At 39.3% G+C, this 20,272-nt stretch overlaps 1 pseudogene; it reads right to left on the bottom strand.

Annotated features, from left to right (window-relative positions):
* Positions 1-7,343: 7,343 nt before the first annotated feature.
* On the bottom strand, positions 7,344-19,578 carry LOC134286378 (uncharacterized; annotated as a pseudogene).
* Positions 19,579-20,272: the final 694 nt, after the last annotated feature.

Here is a 20,272-nt window from a genome sequence, read left to right as displayed (position 1 = left end):
GCCTCTTGCTCCACGAAGTTCACCATGTTATTTTGTTTTTGATTCTGCTGCTTAAAACGGTAACAGTGCTTCTGGATATGCCCCTTTAATTTGCAAAAATTGCAGATGAAATTGGCATATCGACCACGACCTGATTGACGTTGTCTCGATCTAGTTCTTCCTCTATCATTACTATTATCCCGGCCATTATAGTATACACGCGTATCCCGAAAAGTAAGCTGGTTGACATACGTTATCAGCCCGCCCAAAAGATCAACCGTGATATCTGTGTTTTTGACTGACCTAAGCACCTTGTAGTAGAAGAGCAATGGCTTCATGAACGTCGAGTGGTTGCCGAAGCCCGGATCAGACCGAGACCACCGCTGAAGTTTTGAAAGTGCAAAAGGGTTGAAATTCCTGAAAAACGTGTAGTCCCCAACCTCAACTGAGCCTTTTTCTTTGATGGCTCTACTATATTGGGCATACAATGTTGGATCGCTAACATAATGTGCCTCACCACCTAGAGGACTTCTTTCAACTCTGCTCTCACTCGCGCTTAACACTTTTGTCACTGTTCTCATACAACCAGTGCTCCTGGGACCTTTCCACGTCTGAACCATTGCCGTAAAACGTGTAAAGATGACATCGACCTCCGACATGAAATCAATGGCGGTAGACTTACCTCTATCTCTATCTCTAATACTAACATCAAATCTACTTATTATATTTACAAACCGTCTTGGCCCACCAAAAACAAAAAGACCAGAAAAGTCCCTTCGCGAGACGAGCAGATCGTTAATCAGATCCGTTACGAAAGGACTTGTCACCGTGGATTTTGTCATTCAACCAGTCAATTATGGTTTTGTTGACATGACCCAAAGCTGCACCCACTGCGCCAACAACGTCAAGATTGAGCAAGTGTGGTTCGATAGCAACAAGACCTTGTCTTAACCAATCAACGAATGGGTCGGGCCACCTGAGCCCGTTATTGACTATGTAGTCGATTGGCAACATGTACCTGTTGGTTCTGTCGACAAATGCTTCAGGATGAGCGTACCCCTTATAGCGACGGCTGTCCGGGAACGCGATTGTATTCAACTCGACCACTCCATCAAAATCGGGTTTAACCACTTTCATTCTCCTGCGAATGCCACTCTTAGGCAGATCGTTGACAAAGTTGTAGTACCATGAAGTCCAATGGACCTTCATGTTGTGCCCATCTTTGGTCGGCGTCAAGACTGTGAAGTATGGCAGTGCTTTCCTCTGGACCTTCTTCTCGTACGATATGGCACTGGTTAGAACAGATAGATCGGTTGCGGGACACTCATCCGCCTTGATGTGGTAACCGACCTCGTCGAGCCATTCTTCATCCACATTCAGCCTAACGCTAACGGGCTCCTTTGTTTTCACGATCACCTGTCCACCGAACTTGGTGAGCACCGCTTGCGTGAACCACCACGGCACAGGGCCACAATTCGGTAGCTGCCAAAACCAAGCCACCGAAACCTAACGATCGGTTCAAGATGTCGATCGGCTCGGCGATAGCTCCGGAACATGCAGAGTTGTCTAAGTATACATCAGCGTATGACATGATACGCACCATGTCAGTCGCCTCAGACACTTCATACTGAATCTCCCCTGACTCAAATTTCTCCAAAGCTGGTTTCGACCCGTCGGCACACGAGACAAGCGCCAAGCTAAAACTGTGGAGCGGAACGACTCTCCACCAGGTGTAGTACTTTACTCTATCTGGCATATCTTTGGTGGTACTGTAGGTGGTAAACCAGTCAGGTATTGTATGGTCCCCGATGACTATATCGGTTTTAGGATCCATGCATGTGACACCAGAGACATGATCTTTCTCTTCGTCATCGTCGCCCACATTGCCAAACTTGACGTTGATAATGGCTTTGACCAAGCTAACTCTATCTGCCGGTGTGAGCTCGTCCGCCTCTTCCTCGTCCTCGGGGTGCGCTTGGCCGACGTCCGCTAACATCTGAAGCCACTCAGTAAGGCCACCAGGATCATCTTCTTCATCCAAACCTAAGTCACTCATCAGGCTGACACATTGCTCCTGGACAGATTTTTTCTTTTTTGGCTTCGCTTCGTCTGTCCACACCGAGAACCCCGCAAACCTGCTCGTGGCCAACACCGCCAACCTGACTTCGATCGCCACTGGATCAACGTGGGAAAGAAGACTCACGGTGTGTTGAAACAGGATTATTATCGCACTTTCATGAACCTAAAATATTTTTTCGTTATAAGTTAGCCTTAGCTGTATATATTAAGATTCTGGAGGTTAAAAAATCTTTCATCGGGGAAAATTAAAATAAATTCGATTTTAGTAGTTTACCACTTTTCCCATATGATATGGTATTACGCAAATCTGATGAACCTAAACTCCGCTAGAAAAAGTCCCCTTTCTAATAATACATTTGAAACCATTTAGAGCGAAACGAATGTAAAAGTCTTTATAACGAGTTTAAATTTGTTTGGCGTTCGTTTCATGTGTCCAGCCCACTACAGTCTGCCGAAAGTCATAAATTATAAAAGTCTACATTTCTTCCATGTGTCTGGCACAAAGATATTTGTAATGGAGGTAAACAAATACTTTCCATTAGTGCGACTCATACATTTGAGGAAGCTGTGACACAGCCACAGCCATACCCCTGTGACTCGAAGCATTTGCATCACATACCCTTCATGTGCTAATTTGCCTGAAATGGCGGTTATTTGTTGCACATACATACTTTGCATGTCAAACCACATCCATATGGATATTTGCCAAAAAGTATGAGTCGACTGTACTGAGCGTGCATGACTCATTTGTAAAAGTTCTTCCTCTGATCTGTTGAGGACTTTATTCATACAAAATCTTAAAATTATGAAACCTTTAGGGTTAAGTGTGCTGTTGAGTCTCAAACAACAAAAAGTTGACGCAAAATACATAAGATTGGGGTTGTCATATTATGTAAATGCATTCAAAAATGATTATTCAACATTTGGTTTGAAATAAGGCACACCGGGCCAAGTTAAAACGGATGGGGTAAGAAAAAACAGCGGGTTAACGTGATATTATCTAGTCATGATAAGGCTGATACAAATTTAATTTTGACTTTTTGTCTTCCCCCACCCCTTCAAAAAATTTCGGCCGGATTTTGCGTTTTGAGGGGCAGATAAAAAAAATATTTATCAAAATATCGGGTCTTGCCAAAAATTCTTTAACAAATCCGATGAGTTTTTAATATTTTAAAGATTCTTTATTAATTTTAGCCAAAGACTGGTGGGACAAAAAGTGAAATAAATATTTGTAACGGCCTAAGCAATTTGAATGTCATAACATTTTTTTATTCAAACAATCATTTGGTTAAGAATTATTATATAAATTGTATTGAAATCTTTTCCAAAACATAAGAATTTACCGAATGCAACGCATGCACAATATATGTCAATGTGAATGACATCTTATAGTATAAGCCTAGACTATATCGGAAACATATCAATTTGCAAGTAATCTGATGAATTTATATAATGGTAGTCTCGTGCAGTGATTTTTTTCTATGTTCATCTGGGTTATCTGTAGTTTTATTTTATAAGACACTTTGGTCTTGATAAAAAACTTCATGCATTTTAATGGTTTCAATGTTATGACTGCATAAAATATAATTTATTTTTCTCAAGTAAAATCCCTTCATTTTTGCAAAGTGAGTTTGGCAACAGATTCAGTATGGGGAGAAATGTCATAAAAACGAATTAAATAGTCACCCGTACACTCGATACCTTTCAACCATATTCTATGTGTTATAACTATTTAGAAATCAAAATATATCCAATGATTCCGAAATAAGACATTAAATAACTAATAAAAGATCTTAAAAAGTTGTATTGAAACCTCAAATTGCGTCAATCTTGCCTCACTTTACACATCACTGTTGTTGTTTTTTTAAATATATTTTATGACATTCCCAGAACATTGATGTCCTCTTAATATTGTTCTTCATTTTCAATTTTCATTTTATCTATAGATTTAGTTAACTTTGTTCTCAGCATAAACAACAATGAACATATCTAAAGTAAAGTAAATTTGCATTCTTTGATTGATACGTATTTCGACCTCAACTGTAAGGTCATCTTCAGTGTCTCGTACTTAATCCGATATTCTGTTTACGTACATGTATTCCGCTAACATGCCCAGGTTCATCATCATCAAATCTAAAACTGTTTCAATCAAACATTGATTGATTTCACAATAAAAAAGTGATTACATATGCTTACCTTTAAGAACGTGTATCAAGGGCGTTTGTCGAAAGAGTAGTCAAAAGCTATTCTCTAAGGGCTGATTTCTTCACCTCGGATTAACCGGTAAACCAGGCTTACCCATATGATTAAACCTGGTTTAACGCTTAAGCCAGGATGAAGAAATCGGCCCTATGTGTCCTACATGCAAACAAAAGTATTTATAGGATGAATTTTTCCTTGTTAGTAAAACATCGAGCCCAGCAAAATCAGAGCACAATATACATAAAAGTTCTTATTATATTCGAAGAGCTGTCAGTATTTCTGCTAAAGCAGCTCAAAACAAGTAAATGTACAGTTAACATGAATGTTAAAAAATACGCGTGATTAAGTCTCCATATTTGTTTAATGATTTTCCAATCGAAGCATCTTTCGTGGCCGTGTGATTGTCGTTTAGGTGTATCGTTACATGGTTTGGCATGCAAAGTATGTGCAACCAATACCTACCATTTCAGGCAAATTAGCACATGAAGAGTATGTGATGCAAATGCTACGAGTAGGTGTATGGCGCTTCCTCAAATGTATGAGTCGCACTGGAAAGTATTTGTTTACCTCCATTACAAATATCTATGTGCCAGACAAATGAGAGAAATGTAGACTTTTATGATTTATGACTTTCGGCAGACTGTAGTGGGCTGGACAAATGAAACGAAAGCCAAAAAAAATTTAAACTCGTTATAAAGACTTTTACATTCGTTTCTCTCTAAATGGTTTCAAATGTAGAAAGGGGACTTTTTCTAGCGGAGTTTAGGTTCATCAGATTTGCGTAATATCATATCATATGGGAAAAGTGGTAAACTACTAAAATCGAATTTATTTTAATTTTCCCCGATGAAAGATTTTTTAACCTTCAGAATCTTAATATATACAGCTAAGGCTAAGTTATAACGAAAAAATATTTTAGGTTCATGAAAGTGCGATAATAATCCTGTTTCAACACACCGTGAGACTTTTACACATCACCTTCCATGCTGCCATACAATCGACCATTGTGGCAGCTCGAGCCGGATTATCCGTATTACGTCCAATAATTTTATGGCCTATTTTCCCAAAGTCAAAATTACCACCGTACGTAGCCATATGCGCGTTAGCAATGTAGAAATTCTCAGTTGTGGAGAAGGATGCCTCTACCACATCGACTATGACCAAGCATATAAACTTAAATGTACCAGGGACATAGACTGTCGCTGCTTTAGGCATACATTTTATTTTTGCGGTGTTTGTACTGGTTTTGATGTCGTGGACCGTCACAGGAATCTCGATCTGTACAGCATGATTCCACCACTTGGTAGATGTGTGGGCAAGTATGTATGGACCTAGCCACGATTGACCTCGCCAGTTCATCTTCACAGGAATAAACTTAATATTACCCACAGGCACTTCAGCCTTGTTACTGTCATACAAGCAGTCTCCGGCCAGTGCAGATCCACTGACCAACCGAGCATACTGGGCCAATGTTCGCCAATAGAGATTACTTGCCCCGCTCTCTATTCCAATCTGTGTTCGCGTTGACTGAGCAGGCGCCTTCGTCCAGACCTTCTTTGCTTTTGAAACATCTGCGTAACCATTTGCCACCATGTTCTGTACACAGCTAGTAGAGTACGACATCCACTCCTCCGGGGCCAGGCAGTGCATCAAAAGACCAAGACGTATCAAAGGGGCCTCGTCAGTCATGGCCTGAATGCCTGTTCTACGTGATGCTTCCAACAGGCATATCAAGGCGCTCATATCCTTCATTCCCTTAATAGGCATCATTGACCTCAGCAAGGTGGGGGATGCCTCTGTGTCCACAACTGCTTTTAATAACATCCCCTGCTGTGTCAAAACCGGCTCCTGCATGTCTAGCTTGTTGCTCACGCTAACCCCGACAGCGGGCATTCTGTCGATGGACGAACTTGTTGACCCAATTGTGATGTTCAAAGGTATTAAAGGGTCCGCCCACATCACAGGGCTATACGTTGCTCCCTTACCCTCTCGTTCACTTCTAACTTCTTCAGTGTCACAAGGCAAAAACTGGACTCCGCTAGGGACAGGATCCCTCAACGGCTCGCTGAACATCTTGGCCAGGAGTGCCGCCGCGCCCGCACTTGCGGTTGGGCCTCCACCGCCAGGTCCACCAGCTCCAATTGATCTCCCAGGGTGCGCATCGTGTCCATGTCCATTCCGTCCACCTCCCCCGTTCCCACTTCGGTCGGTCCCACCACTCGAAGTATGACTTGAGTCGCCCCCGTTACCTTGGCCGCTACCAGACGGTAACACCTGCGGATTGCTTGAACCACCGCCACCCGCACCGCCACCACCGGGGACATTCCTGTTGGACCCGGGGATTGTGTTGTCGTTAGTCCGTAGACGGGCTGCTGCTGAGCGTGTGATACGAACGTCATCTCCATCTCCTCTTGTCGTTGTGTTCTCCTTCGCCAGAACCTGATCCCAATTTGTTCCGTCAGTGATAAGCCCTGGGTTTCCCTCACGAAACCCAGAGTCGCCAGAATAATTCAAACCGCCGACGAAAGCGGTTTGTTCGGTGGACTGTGAGGAATCCACCATTGTGAAACCACCAGATGTTTCCATGGTTTCTGAGAGTGTTTTTTGATAAGGTGTTCTCTTTCACCATAGTACTTTCTCTATAATTTTCTCACAATTTAAAACCACAGAAAAACTCGCATTTAAAATGCAACTTATCCTAGGTACAACTAAATTTAACACGTTCCGAAACGTAAAATTTCTTAGTTATATCCGCATACGATAGGGTCTTTAGGTCAGTAGCCGGGAAAAGCAATTTAAGTTCGTCAAACACAGTCATACCACATAAACTCATAAAAACATCCTTTTTGCGATTCTCGGGAATGTCGTTGGACGAAAAAAAATATTCAAGGCGCTCTATATAATTTGCGAAACTAGTACCGGACACATAAGGGTCAACCGTACCGTACAACGCCATTGTGGCTGCACCGAAATGAAAGGAAACAAAAGGCCTTTATAGAACAAACAAAGCTTAAAATGGTGGTCACTATAAAAGGTAGATAACAAAATCCACGTACCTTTGTTAAACGATGATTCCAAGCCTTTTATGCTACGGCCGGAGGAACTGTCCCACAAGATGCGATGCAGTCGCAAGGTTCCGAATGATGGAATCCGGCTCGGAGGGCAGCGAACGATCCGGAGATAATGATCCATAAAACGGCAGTCCTGAGGCAGTAGGCGATGCGATTCGGAGCGACAGAAAACGGTGGCGGTGGCGGTGGCGGAGGCGGTCGGGCAGCGAAAGAAACGAACCGATAGGCACAGTGATGCTGGGCGACGGAGAACCGACCGTCGATGTGGTCCGAGAGATGCACGCTTCACTTAGTAAATTCCTCTCTAAATTGATATCCGACGAACCAGACACTTCTCACAACACGCTTTGCTCCCAAATTCTTCGCTGATACTTCAGCCCCACAACTCGGGTCAAGGTTATCACTCAAAACGGCTCTCTCTTGCAGAATACTGCCGCTAATGACGTACTGATGCACTACACTTTCTTCTTTGGGGAGTTCAAACGCACTGCCAAGCAAAATGGCTATCTGCCGGGCGTCCCCAACGCTGAAACAAATCACAAATTCCAAAAGACGCAGCTTCCCTGCCAAGATCTTTTTAATTTCCACTTAACTTTTTTTTTCGGTTTAACACTCGCGTTTTTTTAGACTTTTCATTAGCTAATTTTTCAAGTATACACGTTTATCCGTCATCGCCACTGAAACGTACGAAGTAACTTGTTGAGTCGAAAGAGAACAATCGTTTATTCGAGGTCACTTTTATATCCTACATAACAATAGCTTCACATCTGTTTACATTCTCATATGTTGGTAGTGAGTCATTGATGTTATAGTTCGAAAGGGCTAACTTTACCTCATACACGGAAACAATAATACGTAACACGCTTTACCTGGGATGATGCGCCGCCGTCGCTCCGTCAAGTCGGTGCCATAAAAAACGAACTTTTTTGTCTTAGCGACAAACGGATTTTATTCTACCTGACCTATTGTAAAACACCAATCTGGTTAGATGTGTATTTTGGGGTGATTGTAGCATACCATTGTTAGAGATAAATGTTGGAAACATTAGAAAGGGATTGGTAGAATTTTACTGTTAATTGAGATAGGTAATTTATACCCATTTATAGTTAACAACGTGATGAATGAAAATGGACGTTGTTTGAATCTTTGTTTCGTCAATTTGCAAGATGTGGCTCCGTTGTTAACAGATGCCCCGTCCCCCTTGGTTAAGAATGTTACACATCATCCTCCGCTTGCACTCGTTCTCAACTATAATGACGCACACATCCAGGAAAGTACTTCTCAGGTCTATCGTGTTTAAGCTAAGTTTCGTGTTTCCCTCTTTTTCCGCAAGTAATTTTGACAACTGATCCAGTATGGGGAGAAACGTTAATTTTCCTTACGGAATAATAGCGCGGACAATTTTTCCGCATGGAAAAGTGACAGCTCCATTTGATTCGCACGGGAAGCGTTATGAGTGTTAAACTTTTATCCTTACTTGCCATCTGCGAACCGCTCAAGTCATTTTGAAGCGGAATCATTACTTGACCATTACTTGTCCTATCATTTTGTACAGTACGTACGAAGTGGAAACTAGCCATTACCGTTCACAAAAAAGGCAATCGAAAGAATGTCAGTAATTACCGAGGAATATCATCTCTCTGCGCCATCTAGAAACTATTCGAGCTTATTGTTATGGAACCGCTGATGTCTCATTGCAAGCCGCACATCAGTAAAAATCAAAATGGTTACATCTCGGGTAGAGCCACTACGAATATACTACGAAACAACTATCAGTTACACGGGACAGAACTTCAACGAGCTGGCCATGTGAAAGACTTAGGTGTAATTCTAGACGTTCAGTTCACTTTCAAACACCATTTGTCGTATCGTCGTATGTTATCGCGAAGGCTTCTAGGACTCTAGGACTCATCTTTCGTATTGCCAAGGACTTTATCGACGTCTACTGCCTTAAGTCACTCTAATGCTAGCTTGTTCGTTCGACTATAGAATATTGTTCCACTGTCTGGCTATCCGTACTATTGATACTATTCTTACACTGATCAACATTAGTGCTCGCAGCAGAAGATTACGGACTTATACCATGTTACGATTGCCGCTCCGACGAACTCTTTTTAGGCAAAACAGCGCGTTTTAACAGAATAGCGTCAGGTTTTGACTTCCATCTTCCCAGGCAAACCATCCGTCGTAATTTTATTGAAGAACTCACCTCCAGGATAGTGGAATGAACGGTATTGTAGTTGTTTCATTTTGTTTTACTATTTTTTACTGTAATTTGACCGGGCTTTGTTATTTTTAAGTCAAAAACATTGGGACAATAAGTCTGTTGATGTAACAATCATAAAATAAAATACCAGAGCTTCTGAATGCTCGATGGTCGGAATTGTCGCTGCTGATAGCCTTCTTAGATTTCTGGTTAGAGTGGAAACAATAGGAAATTGATTTGCAAGACGGGTTTCTAAATCATTGATAAATCTTCGGGACTGTCTAAATGCACACAGCAGGAATATGATAAGGGCAGCTCCCACAATCACAACAGCAGCTAGCAGTAGTGAATGAGGCAGCCGCCGTCCACACTAATTGTTCTTGCATTAATCCGATCTTGTCTAGTATAGGGATTTCAACCTGGATTAGGTTTCACACCTTGATCAGTGACAATGCGACCAAGAAATTGTACTTCCTCCCTCAAAACTCGCTCTTGTCGAGTTGAATTTTTAAGGTGGAATTTTTGAGAGCTTGGAAAATCTTATTCAAATTTTCGATATGCTCTTGTAAGGAGATTGAAAAGACAATCGAATATGTCGTCCATATACACAAGACAACACTTGCCTAATAAATCTCGTAAATCTCGTTGTCCATAACGCTCTGGAAAATGGCGGGCGCATTCTGTCAGCCGAATGGCATGCGGATATAAGTTTTACCATACCGCGTTTTACGTTCGGAATTGCGCGCGATTTTATCGGAATAAGTATTTCAAACCGAGAGAGTTTATCCATAGCTGATATGAATAAATCTGGCTTTGAAATAAAAATGTCTATATGCAGGATGTCTAACGGTTTTCGGGGAATCGGGGTGAAGCCATACTTGATTTTGTAGGGATTTCTTTCGTATTTGTTCTCTAGACATTGTTTGCAAAGATGAATATGTGCTGAAATCTTTGACTTCATCTTTGGGAAGAAATATTGTTGCCCAATCACGTTGTGGTTCTCGACACTAACGCGAAGCACTCTGTCGTGTGTTTTCTAGCGTTCTTACGTCCTGTAATAAAACTTATTACATCGTTATTTTCATCTTAAACTGTGGATTTCTCGAGAAGTATTGTTTATACTTGACTTGTGAAGTATTCATCACGTACATAGAAAATATCTATGTAGTGTGGTATGCTGAAATGAAATTTGGCTATCGTTCGTCGAAATACCTTCGGAAAAACTTCTTCGTATTCCTCTTCATTCTGTGGTCCTATTTTCAAGATGATCTGGTCCCTAAAATAGTTCAGGGGAATTTCTGTCATTGGGATTAACTGCCCAATATTAGTATCTGCTGAAAGTATAGTATCGTTATCAGAAGAGCTTTGGCTCTTGATCATTTAAACATCTGTGATTCCTTTCCAACGCTCCTAAAGTTTGCGGATGGTACGCTGTGGCTAGAGTATGATTGATATTTAGTAATTTGCAAACTGAGTCAAAGACACCTTTATACTCTGTGCCTTGGTCACTTCTGGTTGCCTTCATTGGTCCATAGGTATATTAAAATACATCCTTCGACTACAGCTCTGGCTATTGTATCAGCTGATTTGTCCGGGATAGGAATTGCAATTATATATTTACTCAGATCGCATTGAATTGTCACTGCGTAAATATCTGTTTCCTTTTTCGCTAATTGTATCTATTGCAACTACGTCAAATACTTTAGTTGGAATCGTTGTTTTAGTCATGTTTCTTGTACTGCCGAAAAATGTTTATTTGACAAATTTAGTGAAAATGCATTTCATATTCTGAAAATAATATAGATTTTTAAGTTTTTTTTTTATAAACGGTTTATTCCAATATGAACTTCAATTACTGTATTGTGATGATGTTGTAAAACAGATTGAATTTCGTCTTGGTCAGAGACTACTTTAGCTGGGTTGTAAATTATTATTGAAATGTGTTTTAGTATTTGATTTCTAATAGCTTTGAAATCATTGATACTCATGTAATTGAATATGGCATCGCTAGTCGAAATAGCAACACTTTTAGATTCAATTTTATTTGATGTGATGTAATGTAGAATACCCTTCTCGATTAATTGCAATATATTTGGTAACTCTCTTATGTTGATTGGGATGCTTGACGCTAGAGTTAGGCTCGCTTTGAAATTTCTCTCACAAATAGTTATTGACATTATAGGATCATTGTTATGTTGACGTAATGAAAATTGCAATTTTCTAAGTTTATATATTTGTTCATTATTAACAGCGTCATACACACGGAGTTGATCAGGCTCTGGTAATCTGCTTTGCGTATTATTATTGACTAGACTAGGTTTGCTTAACATGGACCTAGTCTGTACTTGTAAAATGCTCATAGATTTTAACTCGTTTGGGGTAACCTTAATCCTAGATAAAGCATCGGTCACGACATTGCTTCTGCCTGGGACAAACTCAATCTCAAAATCGAAGTTTTCGAGATCCACTCTCATTTGAATTAACTTTGATTATGGTTTCTTCATCCCATAAAGGTAAACCAATGGTCGATGGTCGGTACGTACTAAAAATTTCCTACCAAGTAAATATGGGCTAAAATGCATAACAGCCCAATAAATAGCTGCTAGTTTCTTCTCGATGATGTGTTTATTTGCTTCACCTTTTGTAAACGCGCGACTGGCAAAGCAAACAGGCAGATCATCGTTTCCATATTTTTGTGATAACATCGCACCGCACGCGAAGTCTGTTGTTAGTATGAAAGTTCTGTCGTAATCGGGATATTGCAATATTCTGGGTGAATTTAACATGTTTTTTTAATTTTTCAAAGGATTGTTGACATTTCTCGGTCCAAACAAAACATTTTTACGAAGTAAAAATTGTTGCAAAATTAGGGATAAATCTCCTATAATAATTGCACTTAGCCACAAAACTTCTGACTTGATGGTGTTCAATTGAACAACCTATAACAATTACATCGTCAATATATAAAAATGCACACTCGGGACTCATACGTTGGAAGCTGTTTGGCCTCATGTTAAGCCTGAATGGTAATCTTTTGTACTGAAAGTGTCCAAGTTCTTGCAGAGAGAATGTAGAAACCTCTCTGGAATTTTTCTCGATCTCAATCTGGTGAAAGCCAGACATGAGATCTACAGTCGAAAAATATTTAGCCCTGCCAAGCTGGTCGAGGATATCATCGATCCTTGGCAAAGGAAATTTATCTGCGAGTAGTTTTTTGTTCAACTGCCGGAAATCAACTACTCATCTCCATTTTTTCTCATTTGTAGCGGACTTCTTAGGGACAAGTAATAATGGTGAGTTGTAACTCGATACCGAAGGCTCAACTCTATCGTTTGCAATTAAATCCTCAACTTGACGACAGATTTCTTCCCTAGAACATTGCGCATTCCTGTAATTTTTAATGTAAACCGGCGTATTATCAGTCAAGTTATTTTTTTGTCACCTTTTTTAAGGCTAAAAATATCATTATATTCGTTACATAATTGTTTTATGTTCTCCTTAGCGAAATGAGGTATGCCTTCTAAATTTAATTCAGCATGCAATTTTTCAAGTCTGGTGGCATTGACATTAGCATCTATTTTCGCTATATGGAAGTTATTAAGATTGGTAAATGTAAATTGTGGATTACTTATATTTACAAGGTATTCATTAGTATTGATTATTTTTACATAAGGTGCTGCACTACTATACTACTACAATGGCGTTGGCACAAAAAACGCCCGATGTAATTTCCGATGAGTTTATCACTACATTGTTATTGGTAGTCAGATTGTTTATTAATCTAAAAACTTTTGACCTAGCCGGAATAGCATCTCTCCCGTTGATGCTTCACTACGGACTTGTCATCAAAATTAAGTCCGTACTCCACTGCGTCTAGATTAGGAATGAATGATTTATTTTCTCTTCAGCTTACATTTTTATTTCCTACAACTAGAGTTACCTAGAATTATGCTACCTCGCACAGACAGTTTATTGACAATATTTGGAATAACCCGACTGAGACAACATAAACATAGCTCGGGTGACGCCCTTGCAAAGGTTGCAATTCGGCCTAACCATGAGACATGCTTAACGGTCTCGCTATGTGTAATAAACAATAATAATTCAGCGTCTGCAGGTAAAGGTCGCAAGCGCATCAAATTCAAAACAATAACCAACGTTACTGTTTTATGACCGTGATAATGAGCGTACACATCTTGTAAGCAGATTGTGCGAAATTGCTAATTCAGGGGGCGGGGGTAATCACGCCTAATGGCTGGTTTCCACCTGATAAGTACTGTGTAAAAGGATAGGACAAGTAATGCTCACGTAAAACTTTTGCAATCAAAATTACTTAGGCGTTCGCAGTTGATAAGTAATTCACAGCCAGAAAGATTTGCCAACAGATGGCACTGTTATGCGATGTTGTCAGTCATGTTGTTGATTTTCCGTACGGAATAATATGTCGATGTATTATTCCGTGAGTAAAAGGGACATTTTTCTTTCTTTGTGTTTCTTCTTTCGCGCCTGCGCGTTCACAGTGTGCATTAGTATTTAGCTGTGTCGCTCTATAATGTGTGCTCCGTCGTCCCTCAGCATGGCTGCATCTGATTCTGAACACGAGATTGAATTTCTTGAGGTTGAATAATTTGCCGTTACGTAGTTTAAAAATTTATAAAGACACCCCAAAACTGAATTGTTTATAAATAGTTCGAGTATTGAAAAAAGTAAATAGCATTTGAATTTAGCTGATGAGGAGACAATGATTCTAAAAACTGTTGCATCATAATCATTTCATTTCGTTTGTTGAATAAAATGTTCTATGGTGCACTAGAACCATGAGAAGTAAAGACTGTATTCGATGAAATTTGGACACAGAAAATAATGTATAGCTTTTGATTGCGTTCACAAAATCAAATATTTTTTTGATCAGGAATAATATATAATGTGTAGCTAATACCATAACAATGACAACAAATTCAGTTTGGTATTGGCGCAGATATTGTTAATATCATAAAATAAGATTTTAGCAAATTTTTTCATCCGTTTTAAAAATTGTAAAGGCTATAATTTTGATGTAACTCGTCAAGACGTCTGAATTTGACTCGAAGTTCTTAACAGAGTATCAATAAACTGGTAAAAAATCTTAAAATCGGTTCAATACGTTTTTCTAGTATTCAAAAATCAAATCACTTCAAGGCATATTTTAGGTACATTTTAACCATTTTATTCCGTGTGTACTATTTTGTTTGTACAACTGTCATGACTGTTCCGATTTTTATTAGCATTTGAAACTGTAAAACAATTATAAAAACTGTTCTTAGCCAAATTGCTTGAAAACTTTTCAAGTTATAACTGTGTGAATGTCACGATACAAAAAAAACATTTTTGATTATTGTGACTTTGTGCCACATATACGGCTATAACTTTATTACGGCTAGATCAAATTGAATGATTTTTTTACACAATATTTCTACATGTATACTTTACATGCAGATCAGTTTTGATTGAAATCGGTTCAGTATTTTTGAATCTAGAGCTATAACGGTGAAGAAACTTCTCAAATGGCAAAATTCTTGTTTCAACGATATCTCCACCAATATTCAACCGATTTTGATGAAATTTGTATAGTATTAGCTTTACGTAATACACTATTCATGGTAAAAAATTAGTCATTTACCATTTTATTATGAAATCTTTCTGAATTCCAATAATTCGTTCCGAGATCCCTACGAGAATTGCTCTGGGATTCCCTCAGAATTACTGCTTGGGATTCCTCCAGAAATTCCATCCTAGATTTCTCTCGAAATTAATTCAGGATTGCTCCAGGAGTTCTTTCTGGGATACCTAAGGGAGTTCCCTCAGATATTATTCCAGCAATTTGTTTAGGATTTGTTCAGAACTTCCAGGAGTTCTCTCCAGGATTACTCCTGTAACTCCATACGGGATTCCTTCGAAGGTTCCTTCATGGAATTCTCTAGAAATTCCTTCCGAGATTCCTCCAGAAGATACATATGAAATTATTCTAGAAGTTCTTTCAGGGATTCTTTCACGAGTTTTTTTATTATTTCTCCAGAACCTTTTGGAATGTCTTCAGATTTTTATCTGGGAAGAAACTATTGAAAGAATCTCTGAAATCGCTCGTGTAGATATTCCCTGCAAAACTGCTGGAGATATTCCTGAAGAGGCTGTTGGAGGAATTTTATAAGGAACTCAAGAGCAAAAAAAAAACTTCTGGAGTATTTCCATGAGCAAAATTTAAGAAACTTCCAGAATGAATTCCAAATTATGTAATCTGCAAGAAATCCCAGTAGAATTTCTTGGAGGAATCCCGGAAGGATATCCTGGATAAATTATTGGACAAATCTTAGAAGGAACTCCTGGAAGAACCTTGACTTATTTTCCAGGAGTCTGGAAGTTCTGAAGAAATTCCGGAAAGAACTTTTGAAAATTCCCGGAAGATACCCCGGGTAAAATTTCTGGAGAGGTCCCTGATGCCACCCCTGGTGCAATCTTAGCAGAAAATCCTGGAAAAATATCAGAAGAAACTATGAGAGGAACCCATAAATTTACTCTTAGAGGAAACCTAGAAGGAGTTCCTGGAATAAATATCTGAGTGAACCCCAAATCAAAAATACTTAAGCAATCCCGGATGAAATTATTGTAGAATAGTTCGAAAAAACTCCTGGTAGAATCTTAGAAACCTGGAAAACATCTCTGGAGAAAACCCTGGAGGAACTCCTAGAAGATCCCAAAATAAAAAAAAAACAAAATAAATAAATCCTGAATTAGAAGAAACTAACGGAGGGATTTTTTGTAGAACTTCTAATGAAAATCTCAGAGACATTTTATAAGAATCCCCTGCGAACTTCAGGTGGATTTTTCGGTGGAACATCTGGAAGAAATTCAAGAGGACTTTCTGTGAAACCCAAAAGAAAAACCTTTGTACGGAATGCCAAAAGATTCATCACAAAGAATCTTTCGTGGTTCTTCATTAAATTCCTCGTGAAGCTTTGTCCTACCTCGTATTTCATCTAAAACTCCACAAGGAAACCGTCAGAGTCCCAGCCGAATTCCTCCCACCGTAGTCCGAACTCCAATATTGTATCCAACCATAGTTCTCGCTGTAATACCATTAACAGTTTTTTTTTTAATTTCTTTTTATTTGTGAATTTTAACTTAGGCTAATTCTTCACACACCCATTAAAAGTTCCCTCAGAATCCCAGCGTCTCTCATTAGCATTTCGCTTGGAACTCCGTTGCACGGTGTCAAAATTTCGATTATTATCGAACTTCCATGTACCTCGGATCTTTCTTCACAAAAAGTTAGCATTTTGGCTATACTTAATAATTGGAAAGTTTTAAAATATTCCATCGGGGAAATTTTGATTTATCTAAGTTTTTGGCTATTTTCCATACTAAAATTAATTAAATACTGATTTTAACCAAAAAACGTCTCATACAAAATGTATGGGAAAATTTTCACCGATAAAATATTTTCTCGTCTTCCGATTATGAATATATAGCCCAAATACTAACAATTTCCGAAGAAAAATCCGAGGTACATGAAATTTCGATAAAAATCGAGATTTTGACACCGTGGCGTTGAAATCTCACTCGGATTTTCCCCATTCGCGCGCAAAAGTTAAATTTAAATTTCAATCACACTTCCTGAGGAAATGAAACAAAATTTCTCTAAGTCCAAATCGTAAACAACAAGGTCACGAAACGCCACACGAACAACGAACAATTTATCTAGCAACCGCCGTATGCAGTGCCCTTTTCTTCACATCCTTCTTACAGCATCGTTTCGTAAAAATGCTGTCGGTTAAACAAATGTCAAAATTACTTACGGAAAAAGGAGGAATTTTACTTGAGCGCTCTACTTGGGAACTGGAAACTTAGCTTAATAATCGATTTGGAAAAATCCTATGACTGATGCGTAGCAGGAATGCTACACCGGAACCCATTTGGATCCATTTAGGTTGTTTTGAATAGGTACATATCTTAATTCGGATATTGTATGCGTTGAAGTTCTGAAACCGTTTGTGGTTTGCGTTTACATTGAAAATGCGATTTTGTTCATTGCTATCGGTGTTATCCGGTAAGCTCGTTAAGTTTTTGTATAGCTTGCTCGATTGCTTGAAATGAGCCTGCTTGGAGAATGATTTTTGCATTATCGGTGGGAACCGTTTCAATAAGTGTCTCCACACCTGCTTTGGTAGCAGTTTTCTTTGCGGTCGCCTGAGGAATGCCCTCTTTGACGTAAGTTCTAGTCAATTTGCTACACAGTGATTCGATCTCATCGCAATACTGCTGTTTCGGGGAACCCTTCTTAATGCCATTCAGTTTAGCAAGTACCTGCTCCGATGATACCTTGCTTTCACAGTTTTGCTTAATCAAATCGACTATGTCGTCGATTGATTTATCGGTAATGTCGTCTGGCAATGCGTATCGCGCTTTTCCGGAAATTCGGGTCGAAATAAAGAGTTTAAGTTTGGGCTGGTTGGTTTCATCTGTTACTGTTTTTAAAAATTTAACGCTATCCACAAAAGCTGATAATTTGTCGCAATCACCATCAAATGGTAATAGGATCGACGACGCTAGTTTTGCATCGAAAGCCATAATTTCAGAGATTGGGACAATAATGGGTATGGGATTCGTTACCTGTTTGATGTAATCTAAAGAATGTCATGCCTTTTTAAGAATATAAAAGAGTTGTACATCAGGGATTTTATCTTGGTTTTCTATAAGCTCATATTCTAACTTTTGAAATAGATCAATAGCACTCTCTAGATTATTATGTAATGTGTCTGATTGAATGTTCTTGTTTATAGATTTCCTGAGATTTTGCTCTATTCTCACAAGTAAACTAAAGTTATTCACAATTGATGTCCCGATAGACATCACTTAGGTGGTCATTACTTATCTTTGTTTTGTGTTTCTTGTGGCCTACGATGTGGGCTGGCAGGCTGGCGTGACATGTTGTGTAGGGCTGGCTGGTTGGTTGGTTGTCTGCTGCTGCTACCTGGTTTTCCTGCTACTCGGGCTGCTTCTCTTGCTGCTGGTGCATATTTTGTGTATTTTTGGGTATTCAATCCCACTGTTCAGCATTCGCTGGCAATTTTTTTTTTTCATTCACTTTGGTTTTGTCTTGTTCATTGTTTCATCATTCACTATTGACGTTCTTGATTGATGTCTTCCTGTGTCCAAAACTTCAGTTACCACTTGGTTTAGTGTTCCTTGTTTGTTTTTTGTAACTTGTAAACCTAACGTTCGTAGCTGGCTATGATTTGATACACTTTGTACACTATTAAATCTGCTACTATTGCGAATGTAATCCACATCAGGATATTTAATGAACTTGCAATTTCATAGGATTTTTTGCACTAACATGTTTATCACATAGTTTTCGTCTATTATAGGTGTAAACTTTTTGGTAGTCATCATCTTCGATAATTAAAAGGCAAACGAACCTCTCGGTTTGAGGGTCAAGACAGAATTGATTTATTCGGTTCTCCAAAATTATTCTGACACTTATTTAGTTCGGAGACACTTGAAAGCACTTATGTACTGTTATGTATTTGATCACCAATCAGTGGTCGATACCGAAAAAGAGAATGTTCAGAGAGAGAGATACGGAGAAGGCTAATTGCGCCAAACCGAATTGCGCTTGACGACCACACGCTGTTTGCGTGTTCAGAATGTAATATGATCCCAGCCTATTTCTTGCCGGGTCAGGCTTTAAGTCATCGAACTGCTTTATGGGCTCATATTCATACGCTGCATAAATCAGTTCGATGGCATTGTAAAACGTTTGCTATTTTCTTTGTGGGGTGCCACTAGAGTGGTCCCTTAAAATTTGGAAATGGGATTTGCTAACATGTGGGATGCACATGCCACATAGGTCTCTCTGGTTTGATCTTTGAGGAACCTATTTTCTTGAATTTTTCCTTCACTTTCCCTTTTCACCTAGTTTGTCAGGATGGCGGCTTTTGCCGATTGCATGGTTGTAATCCACTCACGCAGCTCACTTTGTACGATTATGGTTACTGACAACAGTAGGACTAGGAAAAACACTATTCTGCATATTTCACTATGCGGTCCGATTTAGTCACGGTCGCCATGTGGCAGGTACGGAGTTCGGATATCTTAACTCACTGAGCTGTGATTGTAGAATGCCTTTATTGAAAGTACTTTTGGTTTAACGAAGATATTCTAGTGCCCATGCTGCACGAGCAAAGCGAGTGAGTTTGTAAAACAAGCATGGCCATGCACCGCATATGTGGCAGCAGTTTACGAAGGTTTCAAAATAAGGAAAGAAAGAAAGTTTAACTGCTGACTGGACGATCGCAGTTGTTATGCATATTTTGTTGCTGGCTGTGAGGTCGTCGTAAATTTAGGGAAGCAATTAAAACAGGATATCTTTGGACGAAACACGTTTTGCCATATGTGGGTCATGGGTACAGTACTGATAATGTAACTAATTTCAGAGAAATGTAGTAATGTTACTACACGTGACTACTAATTAATATGTTTTTAAACGCTTGAAGGCAGATATGAAATCAGATGTGTGTTTAATATTCTCCTCTTTACCTAGTTGCTACATCAAAGGTTTTTCTTTTTTATAGTAACCGATCATCCCAAGGAATCCTTTTAATTTCTCGGTAGAGGACATTCTTAAATTGCCTTTATTTTGTCAGGGTTAAATAGGCTTAACTCCTTCCGGTGTGACTACGTGTCCAATAAATGCAAT

This window comes from Aedes albopictus, chromosome 2 (genome assembly GCF_035046485.1).
Source record: "Aedes albopictus strain Foshan chromosome 2, AalbF5, whole genome shotgun sequence".
NCBI classification, from domain to species: domain Eukaryota; kingdom Metazoa; phylum Arthropoda; class Insecta; order Diptera; family Culicidae; genus Aedes; species Aedes albopictus.
The sequence above is the reverse complement of the archived record's forward strand: the minus strand, read 5'-3'. Positions and strand labels throughout refer to the sequence as shown.